Raw genomic sequence first — 17537 nt, 5'->3', positions numbered from 1 at the left:
TTAATATGTTTCATTTCATAATAAAACGATATTTACCTGAACTTCCGTTGTTTTTGCAGATCTGGTCACACCAATAATGTTATGTATTTCGATGCATTGTTATAAATGAGCTCTTCAGATGCATTAAACAGTTGGCTGATATATACTCCACGCACACAATAATGGGGTGTGTTTAGAAAAATCAAAAGGTGAATGATATGAGAAGTCTATTTGGCAATTTACCGTGCATTTCTAGAGAATCTATATAATTAATTGTATGGTGGAATATATATATATATTTTTTTTTTAACTCAGAAATGGATGTAATGTAAGATAATAGATGTGATAGCATTTGGTCACCCAGACCATAACTGAGCAAAAACTGTATTAACCTCCCGAAGGTTTGTAGGTTAATTGGACTCTGTAAACTGCCACTAATGTGTGGCGAGTGGATGAATGTGGGATTATGTAGAACTAGGGTGTACGACTGATCGATGGTGGGCGTGGATTCAGTGCGCTGAAGGGTCTGCTTCCACACTGTATCTCAAAATTAAACATGTCTAGTCAACCAAAACTGTTCCCGTTTCAGAAATAGAGTGGTAACTGTTGGGTGCTTTAGCACATTTTAGTTATGCCTGAGTAATTATCTAAAAATGTTAATCTCTTGTGTGACAAGGTTTCTTAATGTTTAATCCTTAGACAGTGATCGATGGTTACAATGAAAAACTGTATTCCATGTCCATCATATCTAATCATTCTTAAATTTCCCTGGTAAATAATAGATGTTGAGCAAAAGCCTTGCTTCAACAATTGCTTACATTTTATTCTTTTAGGGAAACCAGCCCTTTGGCCCACTGAGTCCACACCGACCAGGGATCACCCCATACACTGACACTATCTTACGCACTAGGGACAATGTACAAATCACAGAAGCCAATTAACCTACAAACCAGCACATCATTAGTATGTGGGTGGAAAACAGAGCACCCGGAGAAAACCCACGTAATTACAGGGAGAACGTGCAAACTCCGTACAGACAGCATCCATAGCCAGGTTCAAACCCAGGTCTCCGGCGCTGTAAGGCAGCCACAATATTGCTGCGCCACTGTGCCACCCTCCTGTGCTTTTTTTGTGTTTTCCCAGTTTCCTGACGATCCTCAATTGCCGGATAAACCAGGTGATGGCAAAGATGGAGGCGGTACTGAAAGCCACAAAGTGAATCAGGATCCTCTGACTAGTTTTAAATTATCCCAGTCACTATCCATTTTCGACAAACAGGAGAGGGGACTCAAGATTCCATTGGTCTTGAGTTGCAAGATGATGGGTTTGGAGATTCGGTAATTCATAGTTAGGGTAGACAGTCAGAACCCTTTTCCCAGGGCATAGGTATCAGGTGAGAGGGGGAAAGTTTAATGGAAATGCACGGGGCAAGTTTTTTTTTAAACAGGGAGCGGTGCTCGATGTTTGGAATTGCTCCCGATTCAGGTAAGCCCAGGAAAGGCCCAGGCCGCTGCAGTCCTCCTCCGTCACCCTCGACCCGTCTCAGCCCGTGTACCCACACCCCTCTCCTTGCCTGACTGTCTCTGAGTCCCGGGGACCCCTCCTGCAGCTGATGTTGAGGCGCTGGAGGCAATACCCTGTCCTACCGGCCCACTCCTCGTGTCCGCCGTCACCAGTGGCCCCCCTCCTCAACAGTCTTCAGGGCTTCCGAGCGTCCCCCTGTGGGCAGCAGCCCCCGGGTCCATCTTTGTTTGTGCCGGTCCATGCAACCCGAGATAGTTTGGGCATCCCAAACAAGCTCAATGGGACCGGAATCTGAAATTTTCCATCAGTTTCAAGAGTCAAGAGTCTGGAGAGATTAATTGTCCTGTGCACTGAAACAGAACAATGATATTCTTACTTGCAGCAGCAGATTAGGTCTGTAAACACAATACTCAATAGATAACATTAAACAAACAATAAAAGAGGTTCGATAAATTTAAAAAAAAAACTAATATTAGTGCAATACAAAACAAAAGCCCGAAGTCCCTAATGTAACCAAGACAGGTCCTGGTTTGCAGGTTAGTTGGTGTTTGTGATGCTCAATAGCCTGATGGTTGTAGAGTAGATGCTGTTCCTGAACCTGGATGTTACAGTTTTCAGATTCGTACACTCTCTTCCCGATGGCAGGAGTGAAATGAATGTGTGGCCAGAGTGGTGTGGGTCTCTGTTGATGTTGCCTGCTTCTTTTGGCATCTTTTCAGTCTCTCTCCTTTTTTGATACCTTTTCAGTCTCTCTCCCTCTCCCTCTCCCTCTCTCTCTCTTTATAACACTGCTGGGTAAACGGAGGCAGTCGGGACATTACCCTGCTGGCCAAGGTGTGAGTGGAGTGATCCTTTGAGATACATACCTGGGTACCAGCTGTCTCCCTCCTCTGAGCCAATGGCACCTGCAGCAACTTGCAAACACTCTCAATTAGCAACACTACCAGTTCAACCTTCAAACAGAATTATTTATTTGAAAAATACTCCGCATCAGCTCTTCAAAGACAGGATATGGGAAATGCTACAGGAGTCCAGCAACTCTCCAGCTGACAGCAGGCACAACAATCCCCGATGTAAACTGCCATCAGTGCGTTCCTGATACAGGGGATTCATTAGGTAATTCACTGCTGCACCACTGATAGAACTGATGGCTGCACTCAAGAAATTGAGCAAACTAAATGTGTAGGAAGGAACTGCAGATGCTTGTTTACTTCAAAGATAGACATAAAATGCTGGAGTAACTCAGCGGGATAGGCAGTATCTCTGGAGAGAAGGAATGGGTGACATTTTCTTCAGTAGTCTCCCGTCTAGATGCAGTATTGCAGCGGAAAAGTATACAATGTTATTGTTTAATTCAGATAAATGGGAGGTGCGGCATTTTGGTCAAAGAAACCAGGCCAGTTCTTACACAGTGCATGGAAAGGCCCTGGAGAGTGTTAGAGAACACAGAGGTCTTTGGGTGCAGGTACATCATTCCTTGAAAGTGGCAACACAAGGTGGCGAAGGAAGCCTTTGGTACAGTTACTTTCATTGGACAGGGCACTAAGATGTCATGTTACAAATATACAAGACATTGGCCGGGCCACATTAGGAATACTGTGCACCATTCCATTTGTCCTGCTATGGTAAAGGTATCATTAAACTGGAAAGGATATAAGAAAAGAATTACAAAGATGTTCTTGTAATTGGAGGGTTTCACTTGTAAGGAGTGGCTAGAGAAGTTAAAACTTTTCCCACTTGAGTGTAGGCGACTGAGGGGTGACCTTATAGAAATCTATAAAACTATGAGGGGCATAGATAAGACAAATAGCCACAGCCATTTCACCAGGGTAAGGGACTAGACTACCACCTATTCCCCCCCCCCCTCCCCCCCCCCACCCCACTCCTGCTACTTTCCTCCCCACTGGTTTCACAATCCGCAACTCTTCAATCCTCTCACACCTTCTGCTTTTATCTCTGGCCTTTGTTCCAACCATCTGCCCCCTCGCCTGCATCCGCCTATTATCTGCCACACTTTATCCTGCCTCTCCCCTCTCCTGGCTTCTCCCCACAATCAGACTGAAGAGGGATCACGACCCGAAATATCACCTGTCCATGTTCCCCAGAGATGTTGCCAGATCTCTTGAGTTACTATTCCAGAGTTACTATTTTTGGGGGGCATTCTGAACATCTAAGCATTTATTTGCAAATCCAAAGTTTAGGTCTTGTTAGAGAGGAGAGTCTGGTGCCTGTGGTCATACCACTTCTTTTTTTGCTTTAGTTTAGTTTGGAGATACGGCGTGGAAGCAGGCCCATCAGCTGACTGAGTCCCCACCGACCCATGATTGACCATGAGTTCTAACCTATACACTAGGGACAATGTACAGAAGCCAATTAGTGTACAAACCTGCACTTTTTTGGAGCAAGGTAGAAAACCGGAGCACCCGGAAAAAACCGACACAGTCACAGGGAGAACATACAAACTCCGTACAGACAGCACCCGAGATCAGGATCATACCCAGGTTTCTAGCACTGTGAGGCAGCAGCTCTACCCTCAGCGCCACTGTGCAGTCTTGTGCAGTTTGGTATGAGGAGGTTAATTTGTGAACCATTCACCACAATTCTGGTTGCAAAATCTCCATCACAAATCTAAATCATTAGTGGAATATTGTCGAGCCTGAAACAAACATTTCGTGCTTCATTCATCAGCTGCCTCTCTGCAACAGCATTAGTTCTGTTTCATTCCCTTCTGTTTTCTCTACATTTTCAAATATTTACCTTTTTTTCCCCTTCCAAAAGCTAATATGAATTTGTCTGCCATTATTGTTTTTAGACAAGCATTGCATGTTCAAACAACTCCTTTTTGTTCTGTGGGGAATAGTTTTAATTGTATGCCTCTTGGTCATTGAATCTCCAATCAATTGAAATTGTTTTAAGGAACACTGAAGATACCTCCCTTTGTTCAATATGATTATCCCAGTCTTGCAGATTAATTGAACTCGGTTTTTCGTCTCCCAGCTCCTTTTCATTTTATATATATTTATATATTTAGAGATTCCCTGCAGCAATATTATCTAAGCATTGGATACTTAAATTTAGAATTTATAAGTAAAATAAAATCATAGCAGCCTTCTTTCAAGCAGCATCATAAATATAGATTAAGAGAACAGACTTCACAGATTTAACCCAGGAGAGGCAGAGACTATTTAGTGGGAAAACTTACCATGTTTAGAGATAAGATGCATTCTTTTGTCTTTATTATAGTACCAGCATATCCCAGGGGGAGCTTTGCATAGTAATAAAAGGATTAGGCATGGAAGGAAATTACATTTTGTTTAGAGACACCAATATTTATTCAGATATCCATCTAAATATGAAGGCACCTCCTTTTTTATACTTTTGATTTCAATTTCTGGCTGAGTGTTTCATTTCCTCTTGATAAATGGCCTTTTGATGCAAGGAAGTTTAATAGAAAATGTGAATAAAGTGCATTGTAAATAAACCAGGGTGGAATCTAATTCTTTAATCTATATTTATGACACTACATGGAAAGACTGCATGACAAACATCCAACGTGAAGAAAAGATTTAGCGTGACCACATCAGGTTTCACCATCTTCAGTCAAAGGTGCTCACTGTTCCAGAATTAACCTGCAGGGAATGATTTTTTTTTAAGAGCTTTGAGATACAGTGCAAAACCAGGCCATTCGACCCGCCAAGTCCACACCGACCAGCGATCACCTCCTACACTAGCACTACCCTACACACTAGGGACAATTTGCAATTTTTATTGAAGCCAATTAACATAGAAACATAGAAAATAGGTGCAGGAGGAGGCCATTCGGTCCTTCGAGCCAGCACCGCCATTCATCGTGATCATGGCTGATCGTCCCCAATCAATAACCCGTGCCTGCCTTCTCCCCATATCCCTTGATTCCACTAGCCTACAAACCTGTTTGCTCCATAACCCTCTAAACCTGTCCTGTCCACGTACCTGTCTTAATGTTTCTTTTGCAATAATATATGTCTCAACTACCTCCTTCGACAGCTCGTTCCATATAACCGCCACCCTTTGTGTAATAAAGTTTCCCCTCAGCTTCCTATTACAGCTTCCCCCATCACCTTATACCTATGTCCTCTGGTTCTCGACTCCCCTAATCTAGACAAAATTATCTGGGCATTAACCTGATCTATTCCCCTCAAGAATTTATACATCTCTATAAGATCACCCCTCATCCTCCTGCACTCCAAGGACTTCTCCCTATGGCTCAGGCCCTTGAATCCTGGCAACCTGCTCATAAATCTTCTCTGCACTCTTTCCAGCTTGACAACATCTTTCCTGTAACATGATGCCCAAAACTAAACACAATACTTTAAATGTGGCCTCACCAACATCTTATACAACCGTGACATGACCTCCCAACTTCTATACTCAATAATCTGACTGATATAGGCCAAAGTGCTGAAAGGCTTTTTGACTACCCCATCTACCTGTGAGAACTACCATTTACATTATCTATTGGAGAAGTGTTGCAGGATGATGCTTGTGGGCACCTTTAATCTGTGGCCATTCTGTTCCCAGTAACAAAACAATATTCTCAGGAATAACCCAGCACAAAACAACACTCTCGCATTAGTTAAGCAGCATGCCATAAATTCCAACTAAAAGGGCAGGCATTTCTCTTGTGTTTTTCTTGAATCGTGAAAATATGGTCCCTGAGCTGCAGTAAAAATAGGAAATAAGGTGCCACATTTCATTAGCAAAGGGCAGAAGCACAAATCAATTGTACAGTTGCTGAACCAAGTAATTCCTGGGTCCGGTCAGTAACCCTGTGCACCAATCTTCACACCTCATCATCTGTGGAGTTCATTGCCACAGACGGTGGTGGGGGCCACGTCTTTGCGTATTTTTAAAGCGGAGGTTGATCAGTTCTTGTTTGTGCTGTACTGTTCTATGTTCAAGGCACAGGCACAGCCTCAGAATAAAAGGATGTACCTTTGGAAAGGAGATGAGGTGGAATTTCTTTAGCCAGAAGATGATGAACCTGTGGAATTCATTGCCACAGACGGCGGTGGAGGTCAAATCTTTGTGTATTTTTAAAGTGGAGATTGATAGGTTCTTTTGGATGGGTATCTATAAAAGGGACAGGATTCTTGTACCTAACACCCCTCTCTTGCTTCTAAAATACGCAAAGCGAGGTCAAAAGCAGATGAATTACAAAACTCCCTTCTTGTTTTATGGTTGCCACATCTACAAATTACAGGAATGTATTACCACCATTGACTAACTTACCAATTTACTGAGAAGTAGAGCATTGAATTAGTTGATTCAATATCAAATTGATTCAACATAAAATTGAAAGCAATAGATGGGATGTTGGTTACTATTTATCTCCGTTAATAAGTGTCAAATCCCATAGAATAGGATGGAATCAACAATGAAAACAGTGGCAGTGAGACTAACCCAAGGATCTAGACACTCAGCTGGAACTTTGACACAGAGCTATATCAACTGGAGAAAGAAAACATGAAGTGCTGGAGTGACTCAGCGGGTCAGGCAGTATCTGTGGAGACCATGGACAGGTGATGTTTTGGGTTGGGGCCCTTCTTCAGACTGAAATGAAACTGAAGAAGGGTCCCGACCTGAAAAGTCACCCATCATTGTTCTCCTGAGATGCTGTCTGACCCACTAAGTTATCGTTGTGTCTATCTTTGGTATGAACCAGGATCTGCAGTTTTTTTAGTAGCCTTATAGAAAATGGATTGATTGAAATATATAGCATGGAAACAGGCAAGTTCCCCAAATTGGGAAACCTTGGTCACGTTTTCTTGAGAACATGATCCAAGATATAGGGCCCTTTATGCAAGATATCGCATGGCCCTTTGGCCCACCAAATCCAAGCCAGCCATATAGTTTTATGTTATCCATGTTTTACATCTATCCCCTGCACATTAGAGGCAATTTACATAGGCCAATTAACCTACTAATCCACTGTCTTTGGGATGAGGGAGGAAACCAGAGCACCTGGAGGAAATCCATGTGGAGGCAGCAGCTCAATGGATAGAATAAGTAATCGGGTTTGTAGGTTGATTAGATTCTGTAAATAGTCCCTACTGTGTGGGATAGAACTAGTGTTTGGGTGATCGCTGGTCGGCACGGACTCTGTGGGCTGAGGGGCCTGTTTCCATGCTGTATCTCTAAACTAGTTAATTTAAGGACTATAGGATCTGTAGGGACAATTTTTCCCCAGCTGCTATCAGGCAACTGAACCTTCCTCACCGGCTAGACTGCAGTCCTGGCCTCCCATCTACCCCATTGGAGTTCTTTGAACTATCTTTAATTGGACTATATCTTCCATGTTATACCCTTCATGCCCGTTATCCTGTACCTGTACACTGTGGATGGCTTGATTGTCACCCCGTATGGTCTTTTCTTGACTGGATGGCATGCAACACAAAAGCTTTTCACTGTACACGTGACAATAATAAACAAAACTAAGAAAATCTAAAACTAAAGCACCTGTCCCACTTACGTGTCCTTGGCATGCAAATTATGCGACCTCGTGGTCGCATCGAGGAGCACGAACATCGTATGGCCATGCGGGGCCGGTCCCACTTAGAAGCGCGGAGGGGTATGTAGTTGTGCGCGACATTGCGCGGGGCTCCAAAATATTTGTAGTGAACGAAATCTTCGCGCACCAACGGCCTGTCACGGAACTGACGGCCAAAGTGGGACAGGTCCAAGACCCTGGTGCGATGCAACGTCTCACCTACAACAGCAGCAGAAGCAGGCAAACGGTCGCCAAACTCGGCCTGGGGCTCACGGCCGTTGCGGTCCGGATCCGCCTCCACTTCTACTCCCAGAGCGGGGCCAAGAAAGTTGAAGATAGACACAAAATGCAGGAGTGACTCAGCGGGACCGGCAGCATCTCTGGAGAGAAGTAATGGGTGAAGTTTCGGGTCAAGACCCTTCTTGTCCGACTGAAGAAGAGTCTCGACACGAAACGGCACCCATTGCTTCTCTCCAGAGATGCTGCCGGTCCCGCTGAGTTACTCCTGCTTTGTGTCCATCTTCAAATGACGTCACGCGCTCCAGACAGCTGTGCGGACGCATGTAATCGCGCCCGACCTTCGCGGGACCATCGCTGCTCAACGCGACCACAAGGTCGTGTAATTTGCGTGCCAAGGACACGCAAGTGGGACAGGCCGTTAAGAGATGATTGATGCTGAGTCACAGCGAGTGCAAACCCAATACATTCAAAAGTTTTCCTTGCAAAGCCATGTATAGAATTTTCTAAATAGATCAGTATTAAAATAAACAAATTATTCTGTCAATCTTTGCTAACAAACACATCTTTGCTCAAGCATTCACTTCCAGCATGATAACAAAATAACATTCGAAAGAGCTGAAAAATGGATCAGGAAAAAAACTGATTCTCATCAGCTTTAAATCTGTTTACATCTTGAGCAGTAAACAAAGTCCCATCAAAGCAGATAATGCAGTGGAAGGATAAATTAAAGTCTACAGAGAGGATGGATCAGTGGGGAATGACAGCTTACATTTTGATAACATTTCTGTGCCTTTTCATGGGAAATGAAACTATCTTTGGTGGAGTTGAAAATGAGTATGAACGAGTTGTTCTCATCTGATGGCTTAAAAAATCATTTAAATCTGACATCTAGAGAACCCATGCCAAATATCGTGTGGGAAGAACCTGCAGGTGCTGTCTTATACCAAAGATACACAAAATGCTGGAGTAACTCAGCGGGTCAGCATCTCTGGAGGAAAGGAATAGGTGACGTTTCGGGTCAGAACCTTTCTTAAACCAGAAACATAGAAAAATAGAAAATAGGTTCAGGAGTAGGCCACTCAGCCCTTTGAGCCTGCATTCGATATACTCAAGGAGTGGACGCATTGGTGATCATTTTCCAATGTTCTATAGATTCATGATCAGTTCCTGTGGATTGGAGGGTAGCTAATGTTATCCCACTTTGCAAGAAAGGAGCAAGAGAGAAAACAGAGAATTATAGACCAATTAGCCTGACATTGGTGGTGAGGAAGATGCTGGAAACAATTATTAAAGAAGTAATAACGGCGCCATTGGATAGCAGTAAAAGGATTGGTCCAAGTCAGCATGGATTTATGAAGGAGAAATCCTGCTTGACTAATCTTCTGGAATTTTTTGAGGATGTGACAAGTAAAATGGATGAAGAAGAGTCAGTAGATGTAGTGTATCTGGACTTTCAGAAAGCCTTTGATAAGGTCCCACCCAGCAGATTAATGGGCAAAATTAGAGCACATGGAATTGGGGGTATGATATTGACATGGACAGAGAATTGGTTGGCAGACAGGAAACAAAGAGTATGAATAAACAGATTCCTGTCAGAATGGCAGGCAGTGGCGAGTGGAGTGCCGCAAGGCTCGGTGCTGGGGCTGCAACTATTTACAATATATATTAATGATTTAGATGATGGAATTAAAAGTAACACCAGTAAATTTGCAGATGACACAAAGCTGGGTGGCAGTGTGAACTGCGAAGAGGATGCTAGGTGGTTGCAGGGTGACTTGGATAGGTTGAGTGAGTGGGCAGTTGCATGGCAGATGCAGTATAATGTAGATAGATGTGAGGTTATCTACTTTCGTTCAGACTTCGGTCTGAATGACAATAAAGGCAATCTAATCTAATCTAATCTAAACAAGGAGGCAGATTATTATCTCAATGGTGTCAGATTAGGGAAAAGGGAAGTGCAACGAGACCTGGGTGTCCTTGTGCAGCAGTCACTGAAAGTAAACATGCAGGTACAGCAGGCAGTGAAGAAAGCTAATGGCATGTTGGTCTTCATTATGAGAGAATTTTAGTATAGGAGTAAAGAGGTCCTTCTGCCGTTGTACAGGGCCCTGGTGAGACCACATCTGAAGTATTGTGTGCAGTTTTGGTCTCCAAATTTGAGAAAGAACATCCTTGCTATTGAGGGAGTGCAGTGTAGGTTCACGGGGTTAATATCCGGGATGGCGGGACTATCATATGAGGAAAGATTGGAAAGACTGGGCTTGTATTCACTGAAGTTTAGAAGAATAAGAGGGGATTTTATAGAAACATATAAAATTATACAGGGACTGGACAAGCTAGATGCAGGACAAATGTTCCTAGGACCACCATCCAAGAATAAAGGGGAGGCCATTTAAAACTGAGATGAGAAAAAACTTTTTCACCCAGAGAGTTGTGAATTTGTGGAATTCTCTGCCACAGAAGGCATTAGAGGCCGATTCACTGGATGAATTACTGTAGAATGTGAATATGCAGAGGTTTGTGTATTTGGGAAAATGGAAAAGGTCTGTGAAACCTGCTTCACTAAGGGTGACATCATTTGCAGGGAGCTGGGGGCCCAAGTGACATAAATGGCTCCAGGGAGTTTGAAGCTTGGGAAGGGGTTGCAGAAGGTTTCTTGCCAGATGTCCTGCAAGTTGCCAATGTGTCTGGGATTCTGCAGGTGAAGCTACGCCCTGATACTAAAGACATGCTTGTGATTGGTTGGGGAAATGTTATGTCTCAACTATGTTGCAGTGCCTCACTGCCAATACTTGTGATTGGTCCAGAAGGGTGGTCTCACCAAAGATGTTTCTTTATCTAATGGTAATGTTTCTTTACTTAATGGAAGTGTTTCTCCCTAAGTGCTATGTGTTGAAACTATGTTATGTACTATTATATGATTGGGCCAAAGAGATGTCATTCTATGTGTTTTGCAGCCGGTATCGGTAATTGGCTCGTTGGGGGTTGCCTCCCCCAAGTATGTTCCCGCCCTTAGTTTTGAGGGGTGTAAAGGGGTGGGGAGCACAGTTTTAGTCTGTTCGTTAGTCTTTAGTCCGTTCTATTTGCGCTAGGCTAGAGTAAGTGGTTGCGAGGATTGGTCCCGCGGCATTGTATACAATAAAATAGAGTTGGAATTCCAATGCTTGTATTCGGTGTTTGGCTGAACGATACCAGGGGGGTAAGTTTAGATCTGGAATTAACAGAATAGATAGAGCACTTGGGGCTAGCCAAATCAAGGGGTATGGGGAGAAGGCAGGCATGGGTTGCTGATTGTGGATGATCACAAGGAATGACGGTGCTGGATCGAAGGGCCAAATGTCCTCCTCCCGCACCTATTTTCAATGTTTCTATTTTTCGATGTTTCTATGTTTATCATGCCATTTGCTTTCTTCAGACTGAAAGATAGAGTTGGGGGAGCAGGTGGGGAACTGGGGATGAGAAAAGGCCAGAACAAATCAGGGCTGGTAACAGATGACCTCAGGAAGGGTGCGGGGATATGATTTATCCAAATGCACAAAAACACCATTTGATTTTTACATGGATTAATAATTGTACCTTTCTTGAAAAGTAAATACTAAAAGGTGAGCGGATAACTAGAGGGATTGAGCAAGATCACCACCTTTTCACTATGACCAAATGTACATTAATGATGTTTTTGTGCAAGCTCTGATAGAGAAACCTTTGATAACTGGAAATCACTAATCAGTTTAGTTTATTGTCATGGGTACTGAGGTGCAGTGAAAAGCTTTTGTTGCATGTTAACCAGTCAGCGGAAAGACTATACATCATGACAATCCAGCCATCCACAATGTTCAAATACAGGATAAAGGGGATCGCATTTAGTGCAAGATAAAGTCCAGTAAAGTCTGATTAAATATAGTCCGAGGGTATTCAATGAGGTCGATGGCAGGTCAGGGCCGCTCTCTAGTTGATGAAAGGACAGTTCAGTTGCCTGATAACAGCTGGGAAGAAACTGTCCTTGAATCTGGAGGTGTGCAGTTTCACACTTCTGTACCTCTTGCCTGATGGGAGAGGGGAGAAGAGGGAGTGAGACTAGTCCTTGATTATGTTGGTAGCCTTACCGAGGCAGCTTGAAGTTAGATGTTTCTTTTAACACTGATGTATTTAGAAAATTCTGCATTTGGCTCTATAAGGAAATGTTTTGAACATTTGCCATAACAGGCATTATATGTGGCCACATTCATAATGCTAGTTAACAATTTACAGTGTTTTTTTCCTAATTCTACAGGGAAGCTGACAAGATTTCAAATGTTAAATAATACTACAGGGAAATACCTGAATCTACACCCAGCAAAATATGTTCATTTAAATGACTATAATGTGACCTAATCAATTTGATCAGTCACTAACTGGCAGATAGAATTAATTACCGTAAGCAAAAATAATAGACGACGAAAGGGTGGGGGGATGGGTTTGCAGTCCTGATTTGTCCTTAGCACAAAACAAATGCTGTCAGATTCAAAAGCATTGTTTCAATGCATGCTCAATATATCAGAAGAAGAGATTATTTTAGAATCCCTCCTGTCAATACGGAGGATAAGGAAAATAACAAATGTTTTTAAATAACCTTTTGTGGAGCAAACTCCAGTAGTTATAGTGAGTAATGCAGCAGGTTCTACAATGATCTTGGGTAACCAAACTAAATGAACTCACTGCCTGCCAACTGATGTTCTAATCAACTCAAGCTCCTATTGCGCTATTGAGCTGATGCATCATTAACTATAGCCTTATTAAGCAAATGTACTGTTGTTTAATTCTTCGCAGTTTGAGATGAATACCAGTTTCCTCCTGCCAGTTAAAGCCTCATTTCATTCCTTGTCATTTTCATGTCACCAGTAATGATGCAATGATTCCCCGAATACAAGACTATTAACCACTTACTGCTTCTGTTATGTCACTTGGATTCCTGTAATATTACATTTGCCTACTGGTGTACTGTAAGGCACATGCACCCAGTAATATCTAGTCGGTAATGGGAAGTGAATCACGGAAAAAGATAAGCCTGTGAATGTTAAATGAAATCAGAAAATATAACCAGTCACGATATTCATAGAGTCATAGAATCATACAGTGTGGAAACCCTGCCCTTTGGCCCAACTTGCTCAAAGCGACCAACATGCCCCATTTACACTAATCCTACCTGCCTGCGTTTGGCCCACATTCTTCTAAACCAATCCTATCCATGTACCTGTCCAAATGTTTCTTAAATGTTGCGATAGTACCTGCCTCAACAGCGCACCTCCAGACTTCATCCCCAGAGCTATAGCTGCTCTGAACTGGCCCTGCTGAGTGCCCCCCACCCCCATGAACTGTCTCCCTCGGATGGTCACGTCGCACATCGACCCGGCACAGACACATTTGCATTTAGACTGTTTTACTGTTCTTTTTATAAATCATGTTTCTCGGGGTATCTAAATCTAAATTTTATTAGTTGTTTTAGTTATGACCGGATGGAAGCTGCATACCAAATCTCGTTGCACATATGTGCAATGACAATAAAATATTATTATTATTATTATTATTATTATTATTATTATTATTATTATTATTATTATTATTATCATTATCATTATTATTACCCTCTCTGGCAGCTTGTTCCACACAACCATTATGGCTGCCGTGAAGAGAGAGTGGACGCTGCCGCGCTTTGGCTGCCGCTGCTCTCTCTTCACACTGTGTTTATGATTTTCTGTTTTTGGATTGAATTCTGTTTTTAATTTGTGTCTCTGTGATGTCTTTTTTACCTGTTCTATTCCGATTATATGTTTTTATTCCGATTACTGTGTAAGGTGTCCTTGAGATGTCTGAAAGGCGCCCATTAAATAAAATTTATTATTATTATTATTATTATCCTTTGTGTGAAAAATTTACCCTTCAGGTTCCTATTAAATCTTTCCACCCTCACTATAAACCCATGTCCTCTGGTTCTCGATTCCCCTACTCTGGGCAAAAGATTGTGCATTGATCTCTGCCTCTCATGATTCTGTACACTTCTATAAGATCATCCCTGCGCACCAAGGAATAAAGTCCTAGCCTGCCCTCTCCAGATAGCTCAGGCCCTCAAGTCCTGGCAACATCCTTGTAAATCTTCTTTGCACCCTTTCCAGCTTGACAACATCTTTCTGAGAACACAGTGACCAAAACTGAACACAATACTCTAAAACCAACATCTTATATAACTGTAACATGACCTCCCAACTTCTCTACTCAATACTATATTTATATACTCAACCTCTATACTTTATTATTGAAATTTTGGTCTAATTGTGTGACATTCCATTCTGCACAATTTTCAGAATGCTTTCCGAAGGAAATATGGATGCTTGATAACATTCCAGGCCCTCCCTGATTTAGGTTTGGGTTATTTATGCAACATAACTTCTTTGTTGCTGTGATCTGTAATGATGACTGATATTTTTATCCAGTTAAAGACCACAATGAACCTTTGTCCATTAGTGTGGAAATGAGGACTGATATTCGGCAACTATATTAAAAAAAAAGTAATCTTGTACATATGCACTTTTGTTGGAGATCAGGGAGGTCCAGTTATTTTATCAAACATTTATATTTTCCATGGATAACATTGTTCAGTGATCACAATGTTACCCAAGGCCGTCTAGATCTAATACTGCAGTTGTTTCTTTTGGTCTGATTAGTGGGAGGGGAAGTTTGCCATTTACTCATGCAGGTTTAATTTAGTCAAAGATTGCTAGCACTACTCTGTAATTATAGTTCTGGGAGTCATGGTCCATTGGTTTTATTGCTGTTTAGCTTTGGTTATCTTCTATTTTGCAAAAAAAAAGACAGCTGTTCTCACAGCTACCTCGAACATCAAATGGCACTCAGTTTCATCTGAGTGTCTTTTGCATTAGCCTCTTTCAAATATGGATCACGGAGTTTGTACCTTCTCCGTCAGGAATCCTGGTGACTGCGCAGGACTGGCAGCTTGCTGTAGACCTGGTGAAACAGCTGAAGTTCCCACAGCACATTGCCACACGACCACCCTGAGGCCAAACATCCTCCTGGTCTCGGAGGCGACCAAAAACATCGTCTTGTTGGAACTGACTGTGCTGTGGGAGGACGGTCTGGAGGAGGCCCACGAGAGGAAGATGACCAAGTATGAAGAGCTGGTCATAGACTGCCGCAAGCAGGGCTGGAAGGCGAGGTGTATGCCCATCGAGGTTGGCTGCAGAGGTTTTGCTGGGCAATCGCTCTACAAAGCCTTGAGTTTCCTGGGCATCAACGGAATGGCGAGGAGAAGAACCATCAAGAACACCACAGAGGCAGCGGAGAAAGCCTCGAGATGGCTCTGGATCAGGAGAGGAGGTCCATGGGGAGGAGCGAATGCCACCTGAACACAAGTCGTGGTCTGATCAACCACGGCTGGGTCGCCTGGGTGAGGGTGTCTGATGTTGAAAGACCCGAAACAGCCAATGACCCCAGGTTACATCACTGATGATGTGTTCAGGAGCATCAAGAGATGTATTTTTTTATCAATCACCTGTGATCACGTGCATTTTCACCGGGTACTCCGTTTTTTTCCCACATCCCAAAGACGTGCTTGTTTGTAGGTAAATTGGCTTCTCTAAGTTGTCCTTAGTGTGCAGGATAGAACTAGTGTATGGGTGATCTTTGGTCAACATGGACTCGGTGGGCCGAAGTGCCGGTTTCCACACTGTATCCCTAAAACTAAAACTAAATGCAAAAGAGTCCATTATCAAAATTAGGGCAGCACAGTGGCTCAGCTGGTAGAGTTGCTGCTTCACAGCGTCAGAGTCGTGGGTTCGAACCTAACTTTGGGTACTGTCTGTGTGTAGTGTTTACACATTCTCTCTGTGATTGATAAAGGGAATAATGTTTAGAGCAAGATAAAGTCCAGTAAATTTTGATTAAAGGTAGTCCAAGAGATTCCAATGCGGTAGATGGCAGCTCAGGTCCACTCTCTAGTTGTTGAAAGGATGGTTCATTCGCCTGATAACAGCTGGGAAGAAACTGTCCCTGAATCTAGAGGTATGCATTTTCAAACTTCTGTACCTCATGGACTATCTTAAATATCTTGTACTATCTTTAATTGAACTTTACCTCGCACTAAACGTTATTCCTTTTATCCTGTATATGCACACCCTGGACGGCTCGATTGTAATCATGTATAGTCTTTCCACTGACTGGATAACACGCAACAAAATGCTTTTCATATTATCTTGGTACTTGTGACAATAAACTAAACTAAAGTAAACTTGACATGATCTATTGCCCAAAGCTCACAGCCCATCGGATCTCCAACAGTTAAATGGCTCCTATAGTCCCCCAAAATTCCTTGAGGAGATCAGCATGTTCCAAGTGTCAGGTGCCCTGGAATTAGAGTAGCAACAAAGAACTGCAGGTGCTGGTTCACATAAAAAGACACAAAGTGCTGGAGTAACTCAGCGGGTCAGGCAATATCTCTGGGTAAGCATGGATAGATGCTGTTCTGGGTCGGTACCCTTCTTTAGACACCCTAGAATTAAAGATAGACACAAAGTGCTGGAGTAACTCAGGGGCCCAGCAGCATCTCTGGAGGAAAAGGATAGGTGATGTTTCAGGTCAGGTCCCTTCTTCAGACTGTAAGTAGGAGGTAGGGAGTGGGTGGGTTGGAGAAATGAAGAGCAAGAGGCGAGAAAAGAGCAGGACCATTCAGGGCCAGCAACAAATGACCTCAGGGATGGAGGTGCCCTGATAGGCCCATTGTTGGCTAGGGAAGGTGTGAACTCAAGAAGGATAAAATGTGGCGAACTGTGGAACTGGTTATATGACTAGGATGGAGGAAGGGAGCAAGGGGGGAGGGGAGGTGAATGTTAGTAGAAGTTACTTAAAATTAGAGAATTCACGTTCATCTGGGTTGTAAGATTTCCAAGCGAAATATGAGGTGTTGTTCTTCCAGTTTGTGTGTGGCCTCACACTGCAATGGAGGAGGCCCAGGACAGAAAGGTCAGCATGGGAATGGGAAGGGGAATTGAAATGGTTGGCAACTGGGAAATCGCATTGGCCTCGGTGGACCGAGCATACGTGTGCAGTGAAAAAGGTTGCGAGTCTACGTTTAATCTGGCCGATGTACAGGAGCACACATCGGAAGCAGTAGATACAATACAATACAATATAATAATTCTTATTAGCCAAGTATGTTTTGCAACATACGAGGAATTTCATTTGCCAAGTCAGTCATACAAATAAAAAGCAACAGAAC

General features: G+C 42.9%; 1 long non-coding RNA gene across 1 annotated transcript; it reads left to right on the top strand.

Annotated features, from left to right (window-relative positions):
• Positions 1 to 739: 739 nt before the first annotated feature.
• LOC116977331 lies at positions 740 to 16802 on the top strand. Its single transcript, XR_004413186.1, has 3 exons — positions 740 to 750; positions 14977 to 14981; positions 16768 to 16802. It is a non-coding gene; the product is annotated as an uncharacterized LOC116977331 (long non-coding RNA).
• Positions 16803 to 17537: the final 735 nt, after the last annotated feature.

The sequence above is a fragment of the Amblyraja radiata genome, chromosome 9, assembly GCF_010909765.2.
Source record: "Amblyraja radiata isolate CabotCenter1 chromosome 9, sAmbRad1.1.pri, whole genome shotgun sequence".
Classification (NCBI taxonomy): domain Eukaryota; kingdom Metazoa; phylum Chordata; class Chondrichthyes; order Rajiformes; family Rajidae; genus Amblyraja; species Amblyraja radiata.
Note: the sequence above shows the minus strand (reverse complement) of the source record. Positions and strands in the feature narration are given on the sequence as shown.